General features: G+C 45.1%; 2 long non-coding RNA genes across 2 annotated transcripts in view; both read right to left on the bottom strand.

Annotated features, from left to right (window-relative positions):
- Positions 1–901: 901 nt before the first annotated feature.
- Positions 902–4761, bottom strand: LOC129397389 (uncharacterized). The gene is made up of 2 exons (XR_008624720.2): positions 4495–4761; positions 902–1211 (listed from the first exon to the last, which is right to left on the bottom strand). It is a non-coding gene; the product is annotated as an uncharacterized LOC129397389 (long non-coding RNA).
- A 1966-nt stretch (positions 4762–6727) lies between these two features.
- LOC129397391 (uncharacterized) overlaps positions 6728–26759 on the bottom strand; it is a 29229-nt gene continuing 9197 nt past the window's right edge. The window contains exons 2-3 of the long non-coding RNA XR_008624723.1: positions 12844–12980; positions 6728–10383 (exon numbers count right to left, since the gene is read on the bottom strand). This is a non-coding gene — a long non-coding RNA (uncharacterized LOC129397391). The remainder of the gene's footprint in view (positions 10384–12843; positions 12981–26759) is intronic.

Raw genomic sequence — 26759 nt, 5'->3', positions numbered from 1 at the left:
TAAGAAAAAAAACACCTCAGCTGAGATCTAAATGACAAAGAGCAACTATGTGAAAATTGAGGGAGGAAGCATGCTAGGTAGAGGGAACAGCACTTGCAAAGACCCCGAGGTGGAATAAATTTAGTTCCTGGGTTTCCTGGATACCCAGGCGTTTGAAACTAGGTTTGCCTCACACCAAGTTTATGTGGAAAGTCACCCACACTTTGCTTCAATGGAAGAGACAGGCCCCTAGCCTACCCCTAGCCCAGGGCCCAATCTTCCACAACCCTCACAGGCCCCTCATTGCCTGCTCAGCCAATATGGGTAGGGTTCCCTTGGGACAACACAGCTCTGATCTGGAAGGAGCCTGTGCCCTGTGGGAGACTGTGCTGTGTCAAGAATAATCAAGGTACCAAATCCACCTGCTTGGGCCTGGTACATGAATCTTGTTGATCCCCTGCCTTCTGTGGGATCTCACTTGATTACAGGGCCCAGTGGCCTATATAGCATGACTGTTCTCCTCAATGTTCTCATCTGTAAAGTGGGCACAGCTATATTACCTACTATTGTGAAGATTAAGTGAATTAACCCATTTATGCCTGAGGTCGCAATTTTTTGAATTTTTGTAATCAGACCTTGGCAATGACCTTGAGCAGTCGCAGAAATAACTCCCACATGCTTAGCGTTCCAATAATGGAACACTAGGCAGTATAAAGTGCTTGAAGCTATGCCTGGCATCTGGAACTCCAAGACACTCACTTTTAGTATTATTGTAATTTTAAAAAAATATATATCTTCTTTCTTACCTCCAGGGGGGTCCCTGTCTCATTCATCTTGGTACGTCTTTACCACAAGTGCCTAGAGGGCACTCCATAAATGTCAAATAAATGAATGCATAAAGAATGAAATGATTGAGTAAATCTGCCGATTCATCCAAGTAACTTTTATTGAGCACCTCATTCATGCCAGGTTCTGTTCAGAGTGCTGAGAACAGAGATGAACAAGGCAGAATTTGTGCCTCAGTTTATGGAACTTCGGTTTCAAGAGGGAAGGCAATATAGGTAGAAGCAGACAAGATAATTTTAGAGGGGAGAAATACTGTGAAGGAAATAAAAAACAAAGTCCAAGAGAAAAGGTTAGCAGTTCCTTCAACTTGGGTGGTCAGGGAAGGCGTCTCAGCGGAGGCGACCCGAATGACAGAAGAGCCAGTCCGATTGGTTGGAGGTGGCGGCCTAGGGGGAAGAGTGGGGAGAGGTGACTAGGCCGGTGGTGCGCGCCGGCGGCGGCGTGCACAGAGGAGAGAAGCGGCTTCTCGGCGAGGCCCCTCCCGGTGCCCTGCACACCTGCGGCCACGCGTGCCGCCGAGGAGGGGCGGGGGCGGGCGGGGCTGAAGGCGCACCCCGCGGGAGGCGGAGCGCGTGGCGCCCAGACCCCGCCCCCGGAGCCCGCAGGGCGTGTTCCCACCGGCCGTCGCCAAGGTGACGATGAGGACTAAGGGGCCGCCGAGTTCAGAACGTTCGGGCGGCGGCGGCTGTTGCTGGGAGACGCCCGGCAGGCGTGCAGCCAGGGACTGGCTCTGCACTGCAGACGCCGGGCGCCAGGACGCGCCGTCCTGGCCAGCCCTCTCGCTGAGGCTCCCTTCGGATTCCAGACGGATACAGGGTTCCTGTCCTCACCCACGTCTAGATCCTGCCCGGGACCTGCAGGACTGGGCGCCTCCTCCCTCCCTGGTGCTCTCTGTCATTGCCTCTGTGTCCGGAATTTGTCCACCAGTTCCCATCTTCACCGCCATCACCATGTCTCAGGCCACCGTCCATCCTCCCTTCCCTGGGGGATTAGGCACTGCCATAGCCTCCCCAATGGTCCTCCTCCCTTTGCCCTCTGTGTCCTTACGCTCTGTCCTCCACCAGGCAGCCAGAACTCTTACTAAGAATTTACCAGATCCAGTCACTCCTGCATAATACCCTCCACCGGCTCCCCAGCTCACTCAGTCTTAAATCCAAACTCCTCTCAGTGACCTGTAGGACCAGAATGACTTGCCTCTCTGCCTTCTTCTCCAACTTCGTTGGCCCCACTCTCCTCCTCACCCACATCACCCTAGTCACACTGTCTTTCTTGCTCTTCTCAGAACATACCAAGCTGATTTCTGCCTCCAGACCTTTGTACTTGATGAACCCTCTGGCTGAAAGTCTCTTCTCCCAGATGGTTAGCGGTTGAGCTCCTTCTCACTCAGGTCTCAGTTCCAATGTCTCTCCAGAAAGGCCTTTCCTGATCAGTCCTCCCCACTTCCCCCATCTAAAGAGGCCCTTATTTTCATGCTGTTTTATGTTTTCCCATATTTCCCTCTCACAATATGAAATTATCTTGCTCACTTATTCACTTGTTTCTTAGTGTTCTAGATAGTATTTCTGCATAGCAAACCACCCCAAACAGGAATTTGGACAGAGCACAGTGGACATGGCTTGTTTCTGTGCCACAATGTTTGGGACATCAGCAGGGATGTCAACCAGAACACACATATGTGGCCTTTCCATGTGGCCTGGGCTTCCTCACAACATGGCAATCTCTGGGTTGTCGAACTTCCTGAGTTGTAGCTCCAAAGACATGTCCCATCTAACAAGGCAGAAGCTATATCACCTCTTATGATCTAGTCTCAGAAGTCATGAAAAATCACATCTGTAACCAATATGCCGTTGGTTACAAGTGAGTCACAAGTCTGCCCAGATTGAAAGGAAGGGGGTATTGGACATCACCTTTTGGTAGGGAAGAGGCAAAATTCTAGAACATGCATACATCTTTGGAAAGTGACATCTCCACAGTCAGTCTTCCCCCCACTGAAGTAGCATCTCCATGAAGAACCACGTCTCATTTGATTTTTATTGCATCCCCAGTGCTAGAATGGTACCAGAACACATAGTAAGTGCTAGATTCGTGTTTTAGAGTGAATACATGAAGGATTATCTTTCAAGGAGTCATTCAGGCCCAGCTCTTCTCCCTGTAAGTGTATTTCCTGTCCCAGCCCTTGCTTTTGGCCTGATCTGCTCTGGAGAAAGCCCAGTGTTTGTATTGGAGGGTGGGAGTCAAGCCTATTATGGGGGTGGGGATGTGCACATAAAAACAGTTATTGGAGATTAAGAAGTAGGTAGCCAATGAGTTTATGGGGCAGTTTTCTACTGAAAGGGTATTGAAAACCTAGTCTGCTTTTCCCCATTCTTTATTCTGGAAATGTCCAAGTGAGGTGGTTTTGTCCTCCAGGCCATAGTGAGCAGGAAAGTGGCCCAACTTGCAGGGTCTGGGCAAGAGGTGACCCTGAAGCTGCCCACAAGCCTGTGAAGTTACTCGAAGTCTCCTTGCTTTGTTATTTGTGAAAGACCTTCCATTTGATCTTCCCAAAGTCCTGGAGCACATACACGTTCTCCTCCCGTCTTCCTATTTTCCAAGAGGGGTAGCAGCATCTGCCATTCACCCAAGCCAGAGAAGATAGCCCAGGCTTCTCCCTGCATTACTGCCTCATATCAGTGGGCTTTGGCTTCCCAAGTATGTCTTCCCCTTGCCCCCTGCTTCATTTCCACATTGATTTGTGAGCTCCAACATGTGACTACCATAGCAACAGCCTCCTCATTTCTCTCCCCACCACCAGTGCCACCCCCAAACCATCAGTCCTCCAATCCAGCCTTGCAGCAGTTTCTCACCACCTCTGTCGCCTTAAAATCCACGCTTCTTAGGTCATTCAAGGCCCTTCCTGTGCAGCTGTTACTGTGTTTATGGCCTCCTCCAGGAGGGGAGAATTCTATCCTCTAGATCCTTTCATGTTCTTTCCAGGCTGTGTCACATCGCTCTGATTTTACCCAGGGCCAACTCACCCATCCGGCACAGGGGGCAACACTGCCTAGGGTCCACAATCCTTTTAGAAGCTCATGAAAATGTTTAACTCATTTTACTATCAGAAGGGAAAAACAAACTTTCAGGCCGAAGAAATTGTTTGAATATATAACATTAACATATTCGGCTTTATACCACCACAGTCGTAAAATATACTTTTAAATATTTTTTTATGGAAAAGGAGCCCATTAAGGCAAAGGTACTTAGGGCCCACAAAAATCATAATGGGGCTCTGGTTTTGGTTATGCTGTCCTTCCCCCCAGCCTGTGGCAGAGCTGCCTAGTTAGATGCCCAGCTAACTTCCGAAGAAAACTCTAGCAGAGGCTTTGCCTGGGAACCCTCAGGAACCACTCCCTGGTCCCAAATCAGGAGCTATGAGGACTGAGGTCCGTGTCCCCAACCCCCACCTGCGTCCCGGAAGGCAGGCGCGGGGGTGCCCTGCTGCGGGCCAAGGGGGCGGTACTCGGGTCTCGCTGGCTGCAGCTCGCCCGCCCGCCCTGCCAGCTCCACCCGACCTAATCGGAAAAAGGAAGCTGGCCCTGAGCTGTTCTCTCTCTTCTTCCTCAAAAGCTCCGCCCACCACCCCCTTCCCACCCCCTTCCCACCCCGCGCCTCCCCAGTTACGTTTCTTACGAAAAAGTGCTGCTGAGAATTCCCAGAAAGTCCCGGATATGAAGTCACTCGCGTGAGGTCACCGAGCCTGGTTCCAAGAATCAGAAGCTTGTGGGGGAGAAAGGAAAGCGCAGAAAAAGAAGGAGCAGTGATCGGAGTTGCGGGTGCTGTCGCGGCCAGGGGCGGGAGGCGGGAGGCGGGAGGCGGGCCCCCGCCCCCTCCCCCCCCCGCCCCCTCCCCCCCCCGCCCCCGCTAGATCGGCAGGGTCCCAGGCGTCTCCAATCAGGCCTTGGCCGGTGTGACCCCTGGAAAAGTTCCAAAGGAAACTAGGCTTCACTACCATATTAGAGAAATGCCGACTGAACACAGAAATACCGATCCTTATTGACCAAGATCAAAAAGTCTGATACTGCATGGTGTTGGAGCAGATGGGGAAACAGCAGTGTTTATCCACTGTTGTCAGGGAGAGAGAACTGGCCGGGTCTGCCAGTTTGGAGAACAACTTGGAAATATGATCAGAATTTTAAATGAGCATACCTTTTGACCTAACAATCGCACATCTAGGAACTTATCCTACTGAGAAATACAAGGATAAATGCTTAAGAGAGTTTTCAGCAGCATCATTTGAAATACTGAAGGTTAGAACCCACCTAGATGTCCATCATAGGAAACTAGTCTAAAAAATGCCATGGTACATCCGTACTCTGGAATACTATGTGCTGTGAAAAAGAATGAGGCAGCTGTTTATGAGCCAGCTCTGTGTTCCCCATTACGGTCTTTTTTGTGTATGTGTGTGACAGGGTCTTATTCTGTCTCCTGGGCTGCAGTGCAGTGGTGCAGTCATGGCTCACTGCACCCTCGATCTCCTGGGCTTAAGTGATCCTCCCACCTCAGCCTGCCAAGTAGCTGGGACCACCGGTGCACGCCACCATGCCTGGATAATATTTTTCAATTTTTTGTAGAGATGGGGGTCTCACTATGTTGCCCAAGCAGGTCTTAAACTCCTGGGCTCAAGAGATCCAACCCCCTCAGCCTCCCAAAGTGCTGGGATTACAGGCGTGAGTCACCACACCTGGTCTGGTCATTTCTTAAAGGTATATATTCATTCAACAGACATGTTTTGAGCACCTACAAAGTGCATGGCACATTGCAGATACTGGCAATAAAACAGAGAACAAAACAGCTTATGGGGATGGGGAAAACCAATAAAATGCATCAAGCGGTGATAAGTGCTTTGGAGGAGACTCACTCAGAGCAAGGGGTACAGAAAATGTCAGGGTTGTGCTATGTTAGATTGGGTGGTCAGAGAAGGCCTCTGGGACAAGTTGACTTGGGAGCAGAGACCAGAATGATGGGAGAGAATGTCACCTATCTGCCTGGTGTAGGGCCTAGCCTGTGCCCAGGATTTTACTTGGACACAAAGACCAGCCAGGAGGCCAGCAAAGCTGAAGAGGAGCTGGCAGGGTCACAGTGGTAGGAGGAACAGTAGTGAAGGAGAGGAGGAGGAGGGTCAGGTAGGACTTCCTAGGCTTTTGTGAGGATTTTGGCTTTCATAGCCATTGGAGGGTCTTGCACAAAGAAGTGACATGACTCGACTTAGGTTTTAAAGGATCCCTCTGGCTGCTGAGTGGAGACTACTACAGAGGGGCAAGGGTAGAATCTGAGAGCCCAGGAAGGAGGCTGCTGCAACCATGGGAGATACAGCAGGGCTGGACCAGGGTGGTAGGAGATGTCACGCAGTGATCTGCTTCTGGGTACATTCTGATAGTAGAGCTGATAAGATCTGCTGATAGCCCCAGATGTAAGTATGAGAGAAAGAGGAGTGTGTAACTATAAGCATGGAGTTATCTTTCATCAGGAGAGGGAAGCTGGTGGGAGGAGCAAGATTTTGGGGGACCGGGGTGAAGAATCAGTCTGAACTCACATGGGTTGGGAATTCAGGAGTGATGGAAACATGAGAGCTGTTTGGAATTTGTAGCAGAGAGGGTCCCAGGGAGAGACAGCTGGCACCCTGGAATTGAGAAATTTGAGGAGGGTTTAATAAAAGGAGCCTTTAGAAAAGAGTAGCAGGATGTAGAGAAACCAGGAGGGCAGTGTAGGCCCCCAGGGCTAGTAACAGTGGGGCCTTAACCATCCATAGTTCTGAAGGAGTGAGAAGAGGGAGTTGCTGGAACCTGGGGACAAAGATAGCTAAAAGATAGCTGAGTGGAGAAGACAACATCTAAACTCATGTGATTTCATCCAAGGAAGGGGATTTATCTTTTTTTTTTTTTTTTTTTGAGATGGAGTCTTGCTCTGTCACCCAGGCTGGGGTGCAGTGGCACAATCTCGGCTCACTGCAACCTCCGCCTCCCAGGTTCAAGTGATTCTCCTGCCTCAGCCTCCCGAGTAGCTGGGATTACAGGTGTGCGCCACCACACCTGGCTAACTTTTGTATTTTTAGTAGAGACAGCATTTCACCATGTTGGCCAGGCTGGTCTCGAACTCCTGACCTCAGGTGATCCACCCGCCTTGGCCTCCCAAAGTGCTGGGATTACAGGCATGAGTCACCACACCAGCCTGGGATTTATCTTTTAATAGACAAGTTTGTATGTTGCCAACTGACAGGAGCTGAGGCCTTTGGTGGAAAAATGCAGCCAGTCCATGGCAACCCTACAGGGAGAACAAATATCCTGACCTCACTCTCCACCCCTCCTCCAAAGGCTGTGGGAAGCCGGAGAGCAAGGGAGCCCATGGATGCAGCACATATGGGTCAGTCCCCAGCCCAGAGCAGGGAGGAGAAGGATTGCAAGCGGGTCTGGAGTGGCGCATGGAGGCCAGGGACGCAGGAGCCAGCGGTGAAGGTGATCCGCAAAGCCGTAAGGCTGGAGAAGGGATCTCTTAGGAAGTGAGGCAGATAGAAAAGTGGACCCAGTTCACTGTCCTGGGGCCCTCCAATATTTAGAGATTGAGAGATAAAATAGAGCCAGGAAAGGAACCGCCAAAGGAGCAGTCAGTAAGACAGGAGAACAGAGAGCTGTGCCTGAGGCCAAGGGAAGCAAGTGTGTCTAGGAAGGGGAAGGGAGGCGGGGCTGAGATGAAGACTCCAGAGAGGTCTAGTAGGATGAGGGTGTGTGTGTCTGTAAATAATGTACATAGCATATTTCTGGAAAGCAACAAAAACTCTTTTTAAAAATTTTTATTTTTATTTTTATTTTTTTTGAGACGGAGTCTCTGTCACCCAGGCTGGAGTGCAGTGGCGTGATCTCGGCTACTGCAAGCTCTGCCTCCTGGGTTCACGCCATTCTCCTGCCTCACCCTCCCTAGTAGCTGGGACTACAGGTGCCCACCACCATGCCAGCTAATTTTTTGTATTTTTAGTAGAGACAGGGTTTCACCGTGTTAGCCAGGATGGTCTCGATCTCCTGACCTCGTGATCCGCCCGCCTTGGCCTCTCAAAGTGCTGGGATTACAGGCATGAGCCACCGCGCCCAGCCAAAAAACTCTTAATGGTGGCTCTAGCGGAGACATCTAAGGGTAAACAGAAGAAATGAGACCTAACTTTTCATTTTCTTCCATTTTTGATATTTTTAATCATGTATATGTATGAATTTTATCAAAGGAAAGAAAATAGGACTTTTTAAAAAGGCTCTGCCACCTCAAGAAAGATATAATTTTATAGAAAAAGCAGATCCAGGTGGGGCACGGTGGCTCATGCCTGTAATCCCAGCATTTTGGGAGGCTGAGGCAGGTGGATCACCTGAGGTCAGGAGTTGAGACCAGCCTGACCAACATGGTGAAACCCCATCTTACTAAAAAATACAAAAATTAGCCTAGGCTGGTGGCAGGCATCTGTAATCCCAGCTACTCAGAAGGCTGAGGCAGGAGAATCCCTTGAACCCGGGAGGCGGAGGTTGCAGCGAGCCGAGATCGAACCATTGTACTCCAGCCTGGGTGACAGAGCAAGACTCCATCTCAAAAAATAAAAATAAAAAAGCAGATCCACAGTTTTTTTTAATCAGTTGAAAGACAGGCTTGGAAAAAAACAAACAACCCCATCAAAAAGTGGGCAAAGGACATGAACAGGCATTTTTCAAAAGAAGACAAACATGTGGCCAACAAGTATATTAAAAAAACCTCAATAGCACTGATCATTAAAGAAATGCAAACCAAAACCACAATGAGATACCATCTCACGCCAGTCAGAATGGTGATTATTAAAAGATCAAAAAATAACAGATGCTGGTGAGGTTGCAGAGAAAAGGGAATGCTTAACACTGTTGGTGGGAGTGTAAATTACTTCTGCCACTGTGGAAAGCAGTGTGCCAATTCCTCAAAGACATAAAAACAGAGGTACCATTCAACCCACCAATCCCATTACTGGGTATATATCCAAAAGAATATAAATCATTCTATCATAAAGACATATGCACGCCTATGTTCATTGCAGCACTATTCACAATAGCAAAAACGTGGAATCAACCTAAATGCCCATCAGTGACAGACAGAATAAAGAAAATGTGATACATATGCACCATGGAATACTATGCAGCCATAAAAAAGAATGAGATCATGCCCTTTGCAGGAACATGGATGAAGCTGGAGGCTAGTATCCTTAGCAAACTAATGCAAGAACAGAAAACCAAATACCACATGTTCTCAGTTTGGAGTTTGAGACCAGCTAAATGATGGACATGGACACACAGAGGAGAACAGACACTGGGGCCTACTTGAGGGTGAAGGGTGGAAGGAAGGAGGGAATCAGGAAAAACAACTAGTGGATACTAAGCTTAGTACGTGGATGATGAAATAATCTGTACACCAAACCCCTATGACACAAGTTTACCTAGGTAATAAACCTGCACATGGACTCCTGACCCTAAAATAAAAGTTAAAAAAAAAAAAAGCAAGAAAGGCAGCCTTGGGGGTAACCCTGGGATTTGAGAAAGAGAGCTGATAGAGTCTGGGACGGGCAAGGCTGAGAAGAGAATGGCTGGAAGCATCTTCTCCATGTGTCAGTCCAGCCAATGGCTTTAGGAGCAGTGACCTCTGACATCTGGTTTAAATTATGTCCTGCTATGTGCTTCGTGACTTGCCCCTCACTCCACTCCTTCCAACTCAAGACTTCAAGAAAGCTTAATTCATCACATCTTAGTATCTTTTCAATAATTTTACATGTCATGCTTTAAGTATTTTCAGTCTTGTATATCAAAAATAAATCCCCCTCCTTAGATGATGTCCAAGCTTGGATGGTGTCATCTTGGAAGACAGATTCCTCCTAGTTCTCTTTCTGATGAAGCTAACCCTCAGACAAGGTGTGTCTTCCTTGCAGAGCACAGAATCCTCTGGACAGAAAGCTTTCTTTCTTTCTTTCTTTCTTTCTTTCTTTCTTTCTTTCTTTCTTTCTTTTCTTTCTTTCTTTCTTTCTTTCTTTCTTTCTTTCTTTCTTTCTTTCTTTTCAGTTAAGAATCAGCTCCAAATTTGTGGGAATTATTTGAGGATTGTACTCTGATTCTTATCTCTATTGCAGGTCCCAAGGAGGATAGGGTCCTGGTTAAAGACTCCGGTGGAACCAGTCCCTCAGGAGCCTCAGGCCAACTTTAGGAGGCTTCTCACCAATAGATGGAGGGATGAGATTGGGGGAGGGAAGTGGTAAGAGATAGCTTTGGGAAATCTCATCCTCTCCTTTCCTAGGGCTGCTTCCTTGGGTTGGGAGTTGGGGACTCCCAGTCTGACAGACTTGAGACTTTTCTGACATGGGGGTTTTCCCAAAAGGGAAGGGCCAGCAGAGGAAAGGGAGCCATCAGCCCAGGCCATCTCCCCTCTTGGAGCCTGACTGTGGTGGGCTAAGGTCAGTCAGAGCTCCACTTTCTTCTCCATTGCTCAAACTTCTCAGTACAGCCTGTGCCTTTGAGTTTTCCCACCTCTGTCCTGATTAAAAAAAAAAAGAAAAGAAAAAGAAAACTCCATGAGAGCAAGGAGCTTGTGTGTATCATTTTCTGCTAATGATCAATGACTAGAATACCATCTGGCACTCAGTTGAGTACACAGGATGAATGAATGCCCAAAATGCCTTTTCCGCAGCTCAAACTACATTTCAGGAGAAACTCCCTAAACCAGCTTCTCCATCACCCACTCAGAAATCTTCCAACCATCCATTTTTAGAACCCCATACACATAGGTCCTGGGGTTGGCAGCCTCGACTCAGTGGTGTACTATAGCCTCAGAGAGGTGATTGTGCACATCTCTGCCCAATTTCACTTTCTGTGCCAGTAGCTTGAAATCAGCCATCGTGGAATAATTTACACCACAGAAACTGGAAAACACTAAAGATCATGGCTTCCCTCCTCCCTCCATCCCTGCCCCAACCCAGAGAATTGGTTGTTAATCATTTACCAGCACACTACTGCCTCCAGTCCCGTTTTGCCACTAACAAGCTCTATGATTCCATCAAGTCACTTAATTGCTCTGAGCTTCAGTTCTCTATAAGGTAGACATCCCATAATATCTACCTATAGGATTGTTGGGAGGATTAAATGTGATTATAACCCTGTAATGTGTTTAGCACACTCGCTTGTAGAAGATACTCAATACACTTTAGTATGGTTCCAGTTATCTGTTGCTGCATAACCAATTGACAAATGTAGTGGCTTCATACATTTATTTTGCTCATAAATCTATAATTTGGGCAGAACTTGATGAGAATAGCTCATAACTGGAAAGACATGAAGGCTAGAGGTGAGAATCATCTGAAACTGTGTTCACTTATGAATCTGGCAGTTGATGCTGGCTGTCAGCTGGGGCCATTGGCCAGGACACCTACATGTGAGGTGTGTGCCAGGTAGCCCAGGCTTCCTCACAATATGGTGGCTGAGTTTCAAAAGCGAGTATTCCAAGAAAAAGCTAAGTAGAAGCTATATCACCATTTCTAACTTAGCCTTAGAAATCACACACTATCACTTATTTTACGTTCTATTTATTAGAAGCAAGTCACTAAGTCTGGCCCATTTTCTTTCTTTTTATTGAGACGGAGTCTCGCTCTGTCGCCCAAGCTGGAGTGCAATGGCATGATCTCAGTTTACTGCAACCTCTGCCTCCAGGGTTCAAGAGATTCTCCTGCCTCAGCCTCCCAAGTAGCTGGGATTACAGGCGCGCGCCACCACGCCTGGCTAATTTTTGTATTTTTAGTAGAGACAGGGTTTCACCATGTTGGTCAGGCTGGTCTCGAACTCCTGACCTTGTGATCCACCCACCTCAGCCTCCCAAAGTGCTAGGATTACAGGTGTGAGACACTGCGCCCAGCCACCTGGCCTGTTTTCAAGGGGAGGGATGTTAGATTCTGATTTTGATAAGAAGAGCATGTGGCCAGGCGTGGTGGCTCATGCCTGTAATCTCAGCACTTGAGGAGGCCGAGGTGGGTGGATCACTTGAGGTCAGGAGTTCAAGACCAGCCTGGGCAACATGGTGACTATCTCCACCAAAAACACAAAATGTGTCAGGCATGGTGATACACGCCTGTAATCCTGGCTACTTGGGAGGCTGAGGCAGGAGAATTGCTTGAACCTGGGAGGTGGAGGTTGCAATGAGGCAAGATTATGCCACTGCACTCTAGCCTGGCAAAAAAAAAAAAAAGACTTAATTGCAAAAAAAAAAAAAAAAAAAAGCATGAAAGAATGTGTAGGCATGTTTTTAAACCATCACAGCCATTATTATTGTTGTTGCCTTTAGTATGCTCTAGCCTGTAGTATGGGAACTATCCCACTTCTTAGCCTATGCGCTCACCGCGGGAGGGCAGGAATGCATTCGATTCTTTAAGGTTCATCTCCTGAACCCTCTATCATTCTGCATGTGAGCCTAGGGCCCTGCAGGATTCAGTAACTGTTATATAAATGAATTTCCTCTTGCAAGAGCTGGCCCTGGACATTTATGCTCCAGTTCCTTAGGATGACATCCCAGTTGGCCCCATAAGAACTAAGGTGAGAGCCAGGTGCAGTGGCTCACGCCGGTAATCCCAGCACTTTGGGAGGCCAAGGCGGGTGGATCATCTGAGATCAGGATTTCGAGACCAGCCTGGCCAACATGGTGAAACCTTGTCTCTACTAAAAATACAAAAATTAGCCGGGCATGGTGGCAGGTGCCTGTAGTCCCAGCTACTTGGGAGGCTGAGGCAGGAGAATCGCCTGAACCCAGGAGGTGGAGGTTGCAGTGAGCTGAGATTGTGCCACTGCAGTCCAGCCTGGGCAACAGGGTGAGAGGTGAGACTCTGTCTCAAAAAACAAACAAACGAACAAACAAACAAACAAAACCTGAGGTGAGGGATCTGGACAGGACACAGCTAGGAGAGCGGGTGATTTTACCAGCAGGGCCATGATTCTAATAGGCCCTACTTACCTTGGGGTAGTGGATGATTGAGAGGGTAAGCTTATGGTTTAAACTCCTTCCAAAGCTTCCTCTGAAGTTGGAATGGCAAAATCATTGTCTGGAGTCAGGTCATGGGTTCATGATATAACCTCTTTCTTGGCCTTAGTCTGTCAAATGGAAATAAGAAAAGGTCCATAGGTTAGACATTTCCAATCGGTTATTTAGAAAACTAGGTTAGAAGCCAATTTCTTCTTCTGGAAATGGTTGACAGGGTCACAAGCTTCTCTCATAGGAAATAGGAAAAGATGAAGCACAGAGAAAAATGCCTTGTTCTGTGGGACATGAATCCATCTCAGTTTCTTTTTCTTTTTCTTTTTCTTCTTCTTCTTCTTCTTTTTTTTTTTTTTTTTTTTTTTTTTTTTTGAGACAGAGTTTCACTCTTGTTGTCCAGGCTGGAGTGCAGTGGCGCAATCTCGGCTCACTACAACCTCTGCCTCCTGGGTTCAAGCAATTCTCCTGCCTCAACCTACCGAGTAGCTGGGATTACAGGCATGCCCCACCATGCCCGGTTAATTTTTGTATATTTAGTAGAGACAAGGTCTCACCACGTTGGCCACGCTGGTCTCGAACTTCTGACCTCAGGCGATTCACCCTCCTTGGCCTCCCAAAGTGCTGGGATTATAAGTGTGAGCCACCACGCCCAGCCCCCTCTCAGTTTCTTTGAGATCCACAGAGCCAGGGTCTAATCCCAGAAAGAAACGAGTGCGTACACAGATGATCTCCTACTTACTATGGTTCTATTTACAATTTTTGTACTTCACTATAGTGTGAAAGCTATACACATTTAGTAGAAACCGTACTTCAAGTACCCATACAACTATTCCATTTTTCACTTTTAGTATTTAATAAATTACATGACATATGCAACACTTTATTGTAAAATAGTCTTAAAAGTGTTAGATGATTTTGCCCAGCTGTAGGCTAGTATAAATGTTCTGAACACATTTAAAGTAGGAGAGGCTAAGCTATGTTGTTTAGTAGGTTAGGTGTATTAAATGCATTTTTGACTAATGATATTTTCAATTTATGATGGGTTTATCAGGACTTAACTCCATCATAAGCCGAAGAGATCTCTATGTGGGCTGTTTGTGTGGGGACTTCTTTAGGAAAGATCCAGGAAGGAACGGACCAGAAAACCCTTCATTTCAATGGTGAGGGCAGGAGCAGAAGGAGAAAAACACAAGAGCTGGGAAAGCGAGGTGAGAGGGGTTCAGGGGAGAGAGGAGGTACAGAGTGGTCAGGCCCAGCCCTTCGCTGGCTGGAGACCCCTTCCAGCCTTAGCTTCCTCTTCTCTTATTCCCCTCCTGCCCCAGCTTATGCCAGGAGCTCCCTGTCCTCAGTGGATCTTCCAGGTAAGTCTAAGAAGGGCTGAGGCCCCTGTGTGTCTTGCCTGGTTGGGGGAGTTCAGGTTACACGTCCAAGGCAGCCCCCAAGGGCATCAGGACATCAGTCTATGCTGGTTCCATACAAACACCAGGGCCGCTGGGTCTGTCCCTCACCATAGAGTAACCCTAGGCACTTCAGGGCCCCGACTCTGGGCCACAGTCCGCTCATTGATGAAATGAGCAGAGTTGTCTAGAATAGTTTTTCCTAAAATGTGTTCCATGAATCTCAGAGCCGGCAGGGATATTTCAAAGAAAAAACTGCCTCGAGCTCATTTCCCTCAGAAGCAAACCCAGAGACAAAGATTTGAGTGTTTCACTTGGATCCCAGGAAGCACTCATGGAAAGAAAGGAAGATGGGCAGGGAAGGGAAGGAAACCAACACAGGGTGTGTTGATGAGTAAATTACCAGGGTGGGCAACTGCAGCTCAATCTCCCTGGGACATCTGGGATGCTGTCTGGAACACCCCTCAGTGGCTACCCTAACCCATTGTCACCTAAGGGCTGTATTCAGGGGCATGTCCAGCCTGCCCTGTGTGCCTGTGGAGCATGGTCCTGTGACCAGAAACATCACTCAGGCAGAGTCACCTGTGTTTGCGGTGAGAAACCATCAGGAGGTGTGAGAACTATGAAGCCCAAGGGGATACAAGCAGGGCATGGCTACACAGAGGTTGCTACACAGACAAGAAATTTTGTTCACATACATTTCATAAATGTGAGATCAATGATAATTTCCAGAGAAATCTCAATACCTTTGTAATAATTATCATGGTCTTGTAGCATGCACCTGGGCCATCAGAGCTGAATTAAGCAGTTTAGCTCAGCTTGTATTTAGTAAAGAGAATAAATACCATTAGCTGTAGTCCAACTTGATAAAACATTTTCATACTGTTTTCATGGTATTGTTTATACTTATTATATTTCCATTTTATTGTTACTATTATTGTTATTATATCATATAATAATGGCAGTATGGCCCCAAATCATAAAGATAGATCCATCGTTCAAAAAAGGTTCATTAAAGAATAAAAGTATTATTGAAAATAGTAACAAAAATACTGCAATATAAAGTGTGATTATATATATTAGGGCAGATGAGTGGTTAAATCAGATGATTTTATACAAGTAGGAAAAAAAGTACGAATCAGAAATAAGGGTATGGGAATGAATATCCAAAAATAGGATTTTGTTAGCTTGTAATGCATTTCCTCTTGAGGCATCGTCTATTGTGAAACTTGTCAGATAGTGGCATGATGCCCAGTGAGGCCTTTGCATCATATTTGTTTGCATCAGACCCTGTAAACTAGTTAGAAAACCAATCAAGCTTTTCCTGAATGTGAGTAAAATAAAGTCTACTGTGATAGGGATGCACTTTCTCACTAAAGACAGAGAAAAGATTGAAACCACAAAGGCATCATTAAACTTGTCCAACTTACAGTGAAAATCAACACAATTCACACCATGGCTTATAAACTGAGTCATAGGCTACCAGGGAATATGATGATTACAGAAAAAGCAGAGCAAGCTCTTGATGAAATTACTGGATCAAACAACACTTTTGGCTGTCACAGAAAATCAATGGCACATTCTGTGAAAGAGCAATTGCTGTCCTGAGTGAGTGCTAGCACACAATTGGCTTCATTGTTGAATACAACCACTTGTGGTAAGCCTCATTCATTGTCAAGAATTCATCCCATCCCTGCCTTCTTGATGACAAATCCCTGATTTTGATCCATGCACCAAAGTCTCCAGTCTCAAGCAATTAATTACAAGTCATCTAAATCAGGCATGATCAACCCATTTTCCACCTTTCCAGTCTTCCTTGCTACTATAGGAGACCACGAAGCCCCATTCTGATCAATGAAATGTGATGGGAAGTCTGCTGAGGGTACTTCTTGAAAATTTTTGTTTTCTTAATAATTAGGCATACATGCTGGTACCTCTTTCCCTCCTTCTTCCTAAGTTGACCATGCCTGGGGCTGGGCAGCCATCTTGCAAATATGAAGCAACCAGTACAAGGTAAAAGCTGAAATAATTCTAGGCACATCCGCACTGCCATTATTGAGCCACTGAATGTCAGTGGTTGCCTACTTCAAGACTGCCTGCTATAGTATAGAAGTCAACCTCTCTATGTTTAAAGCCACTGTAACTTGTTTTCCATCACTGATAGTTGCAGACATTGCTAATGGGTGCACCACTGGTGTGTGGAGTGTGAGTCAGCTCTTCACATATTTTCAAGACACATGAGGGAAATGTGCTTGTTAACTTTTTATGCTGTTTATCACCGAATTCCTTTGCAAGATTAGATGAATGAGCTTCTGGCTCCCAGTTGGGTTCGGCAATGGCAATCCCCAGCAGGAAATGGAGAAGGAAGAGAGTGAGATCAGGGCACTTAATCCCCTGGCTTCCTGCCTGTGAGTCACCATGGGTTGGATGCATCCTTCAACAGGAGGCCACTGGTCCTCCCAAGACAGCCCACTCCATCGGTTCTCTCCCTTCTGATGACACCTTCCACCCTTTTTTTCTTCAGGCCTGTTGGTGGTAACAGCTTTGCTACTGCTTCTCCAGTTTATTGTATCATCTCTTGGCATACTTCTACATCTGCAAGACTGTAAATAGTCCCCTTGTAAACAAGCCTTCCTAAAATCAGGCTTCCTAAAACAAGCCTTTTTTTTTTTAAAGTGAAAACAAGTTTATTAAGAAAGTAAAGGAATAAAATAATGGCTACTCCATAGGCAGAGCCGCCTCATCTTGGTTTTAAGTGTGCTATTATCTTTTGGTATACTGACTGACCAACCAGCATCAATTCACAGATTTAAAAAAAAAAAAAAAACTTGCAGCTGAATGTCAACCATACACCACTGTATTCACAAAGACCAGCTGTCAGGCAACAATCTGGCTCCTAATCTCGATATATATAGAAACAAATAGCAAGAAGAGTCAATGCTTTCAATTCATGGCCTCTCCTATTATGTCTTCTCAGAATACTGTGTAGAGAAATGGACAGTAAGTCAAAGACACTGTTGAACAAAGTATGCTGGTTGCTGAAGGAAAGATATTCACATGAGGTTTTGAAAGAAGAGATGAGATACAGCATCCCTTTGTGGTACTGATAGCTCTTTGATGTAGGTGGCTAGTTCAAGCAGCATCTCAGTGGCACATTCAGTATCTTGATTACCCTGAACTTTTGGCTTCTGGGCAAGGCTATCAACCTCTTTCATATTGAGAAAAAGACATCAAGATTTTGAAGACAGAACTGTGGTGCCAAAGCTTAGCCTTTGAGAATACAACTCTTTTCCTACATCTAAATGTTTTCTTCTCTTGGCAGAGAAATAAATTGATATAAAAGCAACCACTAGAAATATTAAAAACAGACTTATGAACCTTCAAATAATCAGACAAAAATACAAACATATAGGCGCACACACACATGCATACCGAAGAAGACAAAAATACACAGGGTAAAACATAGAAAACACAAGCAGTATTTAAATAGAAAACAAGATAAGAAGACACGGTTAAGGCGAATATGTCAGTTATATCAGCACATGTAAATGGGATAAAACTACTCACGATAGAAAAATGATTCTCACATCGAATGATAAAAGTGTCTTAAAAAGTGTATGATGTGTGCAAGAGATGCATCTTTGCCAAAATAACTCAGAAAGGTTAAAAATAAAATACAAACCAAGGTGTACCAGAAAATACTAAGCTGAGGCTGCAATGTTACCATCAGCCAAAATTAAATTAAATATAAAAATGTGAAACGAGGCAAAAAAAAAAAAAAAAAAGTTAAACAGGAGCAAGAGTGGTATCCACCTGAAGAATCTAGTTTAGGCCGGGTGTGGTGGCTCATGCCTGTAATCCCAGCAGTTTGGGATTGCTTGCATCTAGGAGTTCGAGACCAGCCTGGGCAACATAGGGAGACCCCCTGTCTCTACAAAAATTCAAAAATTTGTGGGGCATAGTGGCATGTGCCTGTAGTTCCAGCTAGTCAGGAAGCTGAGGTGGGAGGATCACTTGAGCCAGGGAGGTCAAGGCTGCAGTGAGCCGTGATTATGCCACCACATTCCAGCCTGGGTGACAGAGTGAGACCTTGTCTCAAAAAAAAATAATAACAATGAAATAAGTAAAACCACAGTAAGATACCACCTTACCCTAGCCAGAATGGCCATTATTAAAAAGCCAAAAAACGACAGATGATGGTGTGGATGTGGTGAGATGGGAATGCTTATACACTGTTGGTGGGAATGTAAATTAGTACAACGTCTATGGAAAACAGTATGGAGATTTCTTAAAGAACTCAATCTACCATTTGATCTGACAATCCCATTACTGGGTATCTACACAAAGGAAGAGAAGTCATTATATGAAAAAGACACCAGCACATGCATGTTTACAGCAGCACAATTCACAATTGCAAAGATATGGAACCAACCTAAATGTCCATCGACTAATGAGTGAATAGAGAAAATGTGGTATATATACCATAGAATATTACTCAGCTGTAAAAAAGAATGAAATAATGTCTTTTGCAGCAACTTGGATGAAGCTGGAGGCCATTATTCTAAGTGAAGTAACTCAGGAGTGGAAAACCAAATACTGTATGTTCTCACTTATAAGTGAGAGCTAAGCTGTGGGTACACAAAGGCAAACAGCATGGTGTAATAAACTTTGAAGACTCAGAAGTAGGGGGGTGGAAAAGGGGTGACAGATATTGGGACAATATACACTACTTGGGCGAGAGATGCACTAAAATCTCAGACTTCCCCACTATATAATTCATCCATGAAACCAAAACCCCCTGGGACCCCACAAGCTATTGAAAGAAAAAATTATATATAGAGAGAGAACGAAAAGGCCTGACATTGTGGGCACATCCTATACCCAGGTAAGAGGAGGATTAAACCAAGAGCTGTAAGGTGACAGATTAGCTGAAAGGTTCCAGAGGGGAGCTGACTGCACTAACAAACGTTGCGTTTTCAAACATGTTTCAGGTGCATGTCAGGTCATTCGGATGGGACAACAGTTTATACCACAGTAGCCAAATGTAAAAAGAAAAAAGTCATTTCAGGAAAAGGCATCAGGTTGAAGGTAGTGCCTCCAAAGATAATGTCCTCCTGGAAGCTGTGAATGTATGAAAGGAGTTTTGTGGGTGTAATTCCGTTAACAATCTTGATGCCATCATCATGCATTGAGATGGGCCCTAAATCCAATGATAAGTGTCTTCAGAAGAGAAGAGGAGAAAAGGCCCACAGGGGAGAAGGCAACGTGAAGACAGAGCAGAGCCCAGAGGGACGCGGCCACAAGCCAAGGAGTGCCGAGGAGGGCCGGCAGACACCAGAAACTGCAAGAGAGGCAGGGAATGGTTTTCCCTCGCAGCATCCAGAAGGAAACAGCAGTGCCAACACCTTGACTTAGGACTTCTGGCCTCCAGAACTGTGAGAGAATAAATTTCTATTGTTTTAAGCCAAAAAATAAAAAGCAAGGTGAAAGCAGCCATCATGATCATTATCATTTAACATGGCTCTAGCAGTTCATGCCAGTGTAATTAGACAAAAAAGAGAAATGTGATGTAAATACTGGAAAGAGGAAGCAAATTTATATGTAGATGATGTGATTGGAAAATTCCCAACTATTAGAGAGACAGTAATTCAGGATGGCTCGGGCGCGGTGGCTCATGCCTGTAATCCCAGCACTTTGGGAGGTTGAAGCAGGTGGATTTCTTGAGCCCAGAAGTTCGAAACCAGCCTGGAAACATGGCGAAACTCTGTCTCTACAAAAAATACAAAAATTAGCTAGGCATGATGGCGAGCACCTGTGGTGCCAGGTACTAGGGATGCTGAGGTGGAAGGATCACTTGAGTCCAGGAGGCAGAGGTTGCAGTGAGCCAAGATTGTGCCACTGGGCAACAAAGCAAGACCCCATCTCAAAAAAATAAATAAATAAAGATGATGGCAGTTTCCAAGGTTCATATACAAAACCCAGTAGCTCTCCTTTACTTTACTTTATATAAATAATATATGTATATATATAAAATCTATCAGAAATATATGATAGAAATTACAGTTATAATGGCAATCAAAAAGACAAAATATTTAGAAAAATATTTAAAAGACATATAAGGGCCTTTACAAAGATAATATTAAAATTATACAGAATGCTGGGCAAAGTGCTCCCAGCATTTTGGGAGGCCAAAGCGGGAGGATGGCTTGAGCTCAGGAGTTTAAGACCAGTCTGGGCAACACAGTGAAGCCTGACCACTGCTAAAAACAAACAAAATTAGCCAAATGTGATGGTGCACGCCAGTAGTCCCAGCTACTTGGGAAGCTAAAGTAAGAGGATTGCTTGAGCCCAGGAGTTTGAGTCTGCAGTGAGCTATGAGCCCACCACTGCACTGCAGCCTGGGCAACAAAGTGAGATCCTGTCTCTAAAAATAAAAATAAATAAAATAATAGAGAACATTCTATTCTAGGCTTTTGTTTTTTGTTTTGTTTTGAGACAGGGTCTCACTCTGTCTCCCAGGCTGGAGTGCAGTGGCATGATAATGACTCACTGCAGCCTCAACCTTCTGGACTCAAGTGATCCTCCCACCTCAGCCTCCCGAGTAGCTGGAACTACAGGCATATGCCACCACACACCACAAAGTTTCGAATTTTTGTAGAGACAGGGTCTCCCTATGTTGTCCAGGCTGGTCTCAAACTCCTGGATGCATGTGATCCTCCCACCTTGGCCTCCCAAAGTGCTGGGATTACAGGTGTGAGCCACTGTAGCCAGACTACTCTGTGTTTTTTGTTTTTTTTTTGAGACAGTGTCTTCCTCTTGTCACCCAGGCTGGAGTGCAGTGGTGTGATTTCAGCTCACTGCAACCTCTGCCTCCGGGGTTCAAGTGGTTCTTCTGCCTCAGCCTCCCAAGTAGCTGGGATTACAGGCACCCGCCACCATGCCTGGCTAATTTTTTTTTTTTTTTTTGAGACGGAGTCTCACTCTTGTCCCCCAGGCTGGAGTGCAATGGCGCAATCTCGGCTCACTGCAAACTCCGCCTTCTGGGTTCAAGCGATTCTCCTGCCTCAGCCTCCCGAGTAGCTGGGATTACAGGCGCCTGCCACCACACCCAGCTAATTTTTGTATTTTTAGTAGAGACAGGGTTTCACCATGTTGGCCAGGCTGGTCTCGAACTCCTGACCTCAGGTGATCCACCTGCCTCAGCCTCCCAAAGTGCTGGGATTACAGGTATAAGCCACTGTGCCCGGCCTATTCTGTGCTTTTGAATAGAAAGACTCAATATTATAAAAATGTCAGTGTTGGCTGGGCACAATGGCTCATTCCTGTAATCCCAGAACTTAGGGAGGATCACTTGAGGCCAGGAATTTGAGATCAGCCTGAGCAACATAGTGAGACCTCAACTCCATATTTTAAAAATTTAAAAATAAAAAATGTCAGTGCTTTCTCAATCCATTTACTCACTGTGACTCTAATCAAAATACCCATTGGATTCGTTTGTTAGTCAGGTGAGGAACTTGTCAAAAATTATATGACAACCAAATGAGGAAATAAATAAGAGCCAGGAAAGCCCTGAAAAAGAAAAGCAACAAGATGAGGCTAGATGTATCAGATGATAAAAATATTATGAAATTATAATTTGTAAAGCAATTTGGTATCCAAAGGTGAAATAGACAACTCAGTAAACCAGAATAGAAAATCAGAAATAGATCCCAACACATATCAGAATTCAGTTTACGTTTAAGGTGACATTCTAAATTAGTAGAGAAAGGTGGTAGTAAAATTAGCTACCCATTTGGGGGAAAAATATAATGGGAACACTATTCCCTAAATCAAAATAAATTCCAGGTGGATAAAGGATATATATAAAAAATAAAACCATAAGACCATAGAGAAACAATAAGTAAATTTATTTATAATAGTATGATAAAGAATTCAGCAAATAAAATCCAGGATCCCTAAAGTAAACATTTATGAAATGTGGCTATATAAAAATTTAGGCTCACATGTGTAATCCTAACACTTTGAGAGGCTGAGGTGGGACGATTGCTTGAGCCAAGGAGCGCAAGACCAGCCTAGCTACATAGCAAGACCTGGTCTCTACAAGTAATAAAAAAAAAAAATGAGTTGGGGGTGGTGGTGTGCACCTGTGGTCCCAGCTACCTGGGAGGCTGAGGTGGGAGGACTGCTTGAACCCTAGAGGTTGAGGATGCAGTGAGCCGAGATCTTGCCACTGTATTCCAGCCACCCTGGGCGACAGAGCGAGACTCTTGTCTCAAAAAAAAGAAAAAAAAAAGACTTCTGTACGGTAAAGCATTCTATAAAGCAAGGTGAAAGACAAACCAATAATAAGTGCTACTGTGTAACAGACAGACAAGCTCACCTCCCTCATCCTCAAAGACCTAAAGCAACTCAAGACAAAATGAGTAAGGAATATAAACCAGCAGTTTACTGAGAAATAGAAATGGCTTTTAAAAGCTTCAACTTCACTCGTAAAAAGAGAAATGCCGACTGAAACAGTAAGATTGTTTCTCCTATCAGATTGGCAGAGATTCACAGTTTGATAGCACCCAGTGCCAGGGAGGGTGTTGGGAAACAGTCACCCTCAGACACTATTGGTTGAGAGTGAAATTGGTGCAATTTTTGGGATGGTGATTTGGCAATGTCTTTCAAACTCCTTTGACCCAGAACTCAACCGCTTGGATTTTTAACCTACAGATCTATGCACAAAAGTCTTCCAATTTAGATAAATAAGAATGTTCAAGAAATGTGCTTTAAGACAGTCTCCTTTCCGAGTTTTTGCTTTCCAATGCAATGCTCAGTGGGCCTCAAAATTTGATGTGCATAAGAATCAATTGGAGGGCTTGTTAAAACCCAGGTTGCTGGGCCCCACTTGCAGAATTTCTGATTCAGTAGGTCTAGGAAAGACCCAAGAATCTGCATTTCTAACAGCTTCTCCAGTGATGCTGATGCTGATGGTCAGGGGTTAGAACTTGAGAACAATTGCCTTAGCCTGTTGAGAGGGCTGGGGTGGGTCTCCAACCAAGATGAAGGCCTAGAGAGGGGAATTCCTTTGAGGAGGGGGAAGAGTAAAAGGCAAGGTGGAGAGGAGCAGAATTCCCCTCAGGACTATGGAGAGGAGGAGGTAGTTGGGGTGGGGTTGTCCAGAGAGGAATATTTGAGCCCCCTAGGAAGCCAGGAACTTAGTCCCTATTCGCAGCCTCATAAAAGTCTTCCCTTCCCTCTGCACAACCAAGGATAGCTCAGAAATAGCAGGGCCCATCTTCTATGCTCAGTGGATCCATGGGCTTGGAGAAGGAGAATATTAGCCACAAGCAGACAGTATGGACTGAAAATCAGACAGCTAGGTCATCCTAGACAGGGGAAGGCATCCCCATTCTTCAGATAGACCTCAGAGGGGTGGGGTTGGGATGGCACACAGGAGAGTGTCTCTGCTGACTGAAGGGGAAGCTCCCCTTGAGACTTAGCTGCTCGGATTTGATTTGGGGGAGGGGGAATTCTTTTTAACAAATCATGTTGGGAAAACTAGATATTCATATGCAAAATAATGAAGTTGGACCCTTAGCTTATTATCATATAAAATTTAACTATAAATGGATTAAAGACCTAAACGTAAGAGCTAAAACTATGAAACTCTTAGATGAAAAATAACTTGAAGCTCCTTGCACTTGAGAGTCATGAATGGAATAAAATTCTTACCCATCTGTGGCAAAATAAGAAATATATTTGGTCTTTGTCCCTACTTTCTTGCTCAGAGTTCCTTTGGAATTTCCCTTGGAGTTTCCTGAGTGACAGGATTTATCCATCAGGAGCCCCTTACAATCACACCTGAGTCTATGCTATTATAATAAAGTGATTAAGGGTGGGGCCCTTAGCCTCAGAATGAGGTTGATCACCAGAAAGACCAAGGGATTAGAAGGCTAGAACTTTCAACTCTACCCATCAACCTCCAGGAGGGGGAAGGGGACTAGAGATTAAGCTCTACAAAAACTCCTGAACAATAAGACGGAATGAGCTTCTAGGCTGGTGAACACATCCACATACCAAGAGGGAAGCAGACCCCAGTGCTCCAGACACTTCTGAACCTTAATCTGTTTCTCGTCGTCTGGCTCTTCGTTTGCATTCTTTATAATAAACTGGTAACTAAAGCGTCTCCCTGAGTTCTGTGAGCCATTCCAGCAAATTATTGAACTTTAGGAGGGGGCTGTGGGAACTCCAGCTTTATAGCTGGTTGGTCAGAAGTACAATAAGCCTGGAACTTGTGACTGGTGTCTGAGAGGAATGGTCAGTCTTGTGAGACTGAGCCCTGAAGCTGTGGGGTCTGCACTAATGCTGGGAAGTTAGTGTTAAAGTTGAATTGTTGAACACCCAGCTGGTGTCTGGAGAATCAGATAATTGGCTGTAGGTGTTGGAAAACTCTCCAGACCATCACACTAATTTAGATGAAGAGAAACCAAACAGTTGAACCTGACCTGTGGACCCCAGATATACCTCACTGGTCTAGATGTAGATTATCGGTGAAAGGCTGAAAACACTGGCTCCATTTTCACAATAATGGCACTGTGATTGACACTAACTTCTCCTCTCTTTAAAAAAAAAAAAAATCAGGGTAAAACTTAAAGTGAACAAATCTTCAGTAAGGAACTTGAATCTTTACACATGTATATACCTGTCCAATTGCTACACAGATCAAGATATAGAACATCTCTAGCATCCCAGAAGGCTCTTGTGCCCCTTCCCAGTCAATATCCCCAAGGCAACATTATCTATCACTGTGCTTTAATTCACCTGCTTTAAAATGTAATAAAATAAGTGGAATTATAGTTACTCCTCTTTCAAAGGTCACACCTCCCAGTATTGACACAATGGCAATTAAATTTCAATCTGAGTTTTGGCGGGGACATTCAAACCATAGTATCGTATGAAGCAATAGCTCGTTATTTTTCGTTGTTGTGTAATATCCCATTATATGATAACAATTAATTTTCACTTACCTATTAGTAGAATTTGTGTTGTTTTCAGTTATGGGCTGAAAACATACATAAAACTGCTATAACATTATTTTAAATGTCTCTTGGTGTGTATAAGCGCCTTGTTTCTCCTGGGTATATATTGAATAGTGGAATTATTTCCAATAGTTTCCAATTATACCCTCATTAACTCAAGTGCCCAAACCTGCCCAGTTCCCTGATTGTGTCAATTCACCCTCCCATCAACAATGTACGATGGGCCAGGTATGGTGGCTCATGCCTGAAATCCCACCATTTTGGGAGGGCAAGGTGGGCAGATCACTTGAAGTTAGGAATTCAAAACCAGCCTGGCCAACATGGTGAAACCCCATCTCTACTAAAAATACAAAAATTAGCTAGGCATGGTGGCATGTGCCTGTAGTCCCAGCTACTTGGGAGGCTGAGGCAGGAGAATTGCTCGAACCTGGGAGACGGAGGTTGCAGTGACTTGAGATCATGCCACTACACTCCAGCCTGAACAATTTACAACGGATCTGGTCAATTCTCAATTTTGTCATATTTAATATTATTAGTTTCCTCTGAGATTAGCTTTACTAATGGGAATAAAGCATTAATTTTTAATTTAAAAAATTTTTATTTAAAACTTGTGATAATTTTTATTTACCTAAAATTGGTGGTTCATGGATGCTGAATGTTGGAGAAACTTAGGACTCTTCCAAGTATTCAGAAATTCCTTGAGGATATGTGGGTGTGTTTCTGCCTATATATGTGCCATAGTCACAGATGGATGCTGCTCCAGACCCCACCCTTAATGCTTTGGAACAGACCTTTCTTTTCCCCATGAATAAGAAGAGTTTACTTGGGATCCCAGAGGGAGATGTTTCCCATCATCAGTAACATCTGGGGAACATCTGGTGAGTCCATCCCAGGACGGGGAGATGCTTTTCTGGAGAACACACGTCACTTGATTCTTCTTATTCTCCTGTATTTTCCCTTGTTCTCTCTTTCTCTTCCATTGGGCTCCCCACTCTAAGCACCACTCCAGCCCTCACCAGCAAACTCCCTACCCTGATTTCTGACTCGTCTGGTTTCCCCAATATACAACTCAACAGGATGCAAACGTAGGCAGCATGAGAGACCCTCATTAATTCTAGTGCCCAACCCTGCCCAGTTCCCTGATAAGCAGGCAGCATCTTCTAGAAACTGAGTCAACGAATGTTGAAGCTGGTGAGGGTTCTCTTGTCCAATGCCTCCATTTTACAGATTGAAAAGCTAAAGGCCAGAGAGCGAGGGAAAGAGACAGTCAGGGACAGAAACAAAACTAGATCACTTCTGGGTATCATAGAAGCCTCTCTTCTGCTGGAAACTTGGCCTGGAGATTAGAGGCAGGCAGGAAGGCAGGCAGTGGAAAGGATTCCTTGGGAACAGCAATGTCTGCAGCCCGCAGCCACAGTGAGAGCACAGCTGAGGTCTGAGGTGGGTGGTGGAGGGTGGGTGGCCTGCGGGGTTA

Source organism: Pan paniscus, chromosome 2, assembly GCF_029289425.2.
Source record: "Pan paniscus chromosome 2, NHGRI_mPanPan1-v2.0_pri, whole genome shotgun sequence".
In the NCBI taxonomy this organism is placed as follows: Eukaryota; Metazoa; Chordata; class Mammalia; order Primates; family Hominidae; genus Pan; species Pan paniscus.
Note: the sequence above shows the minus strand (reverse complement) of the source record. Positions and strands in the feature narration are given on the sequence as shown.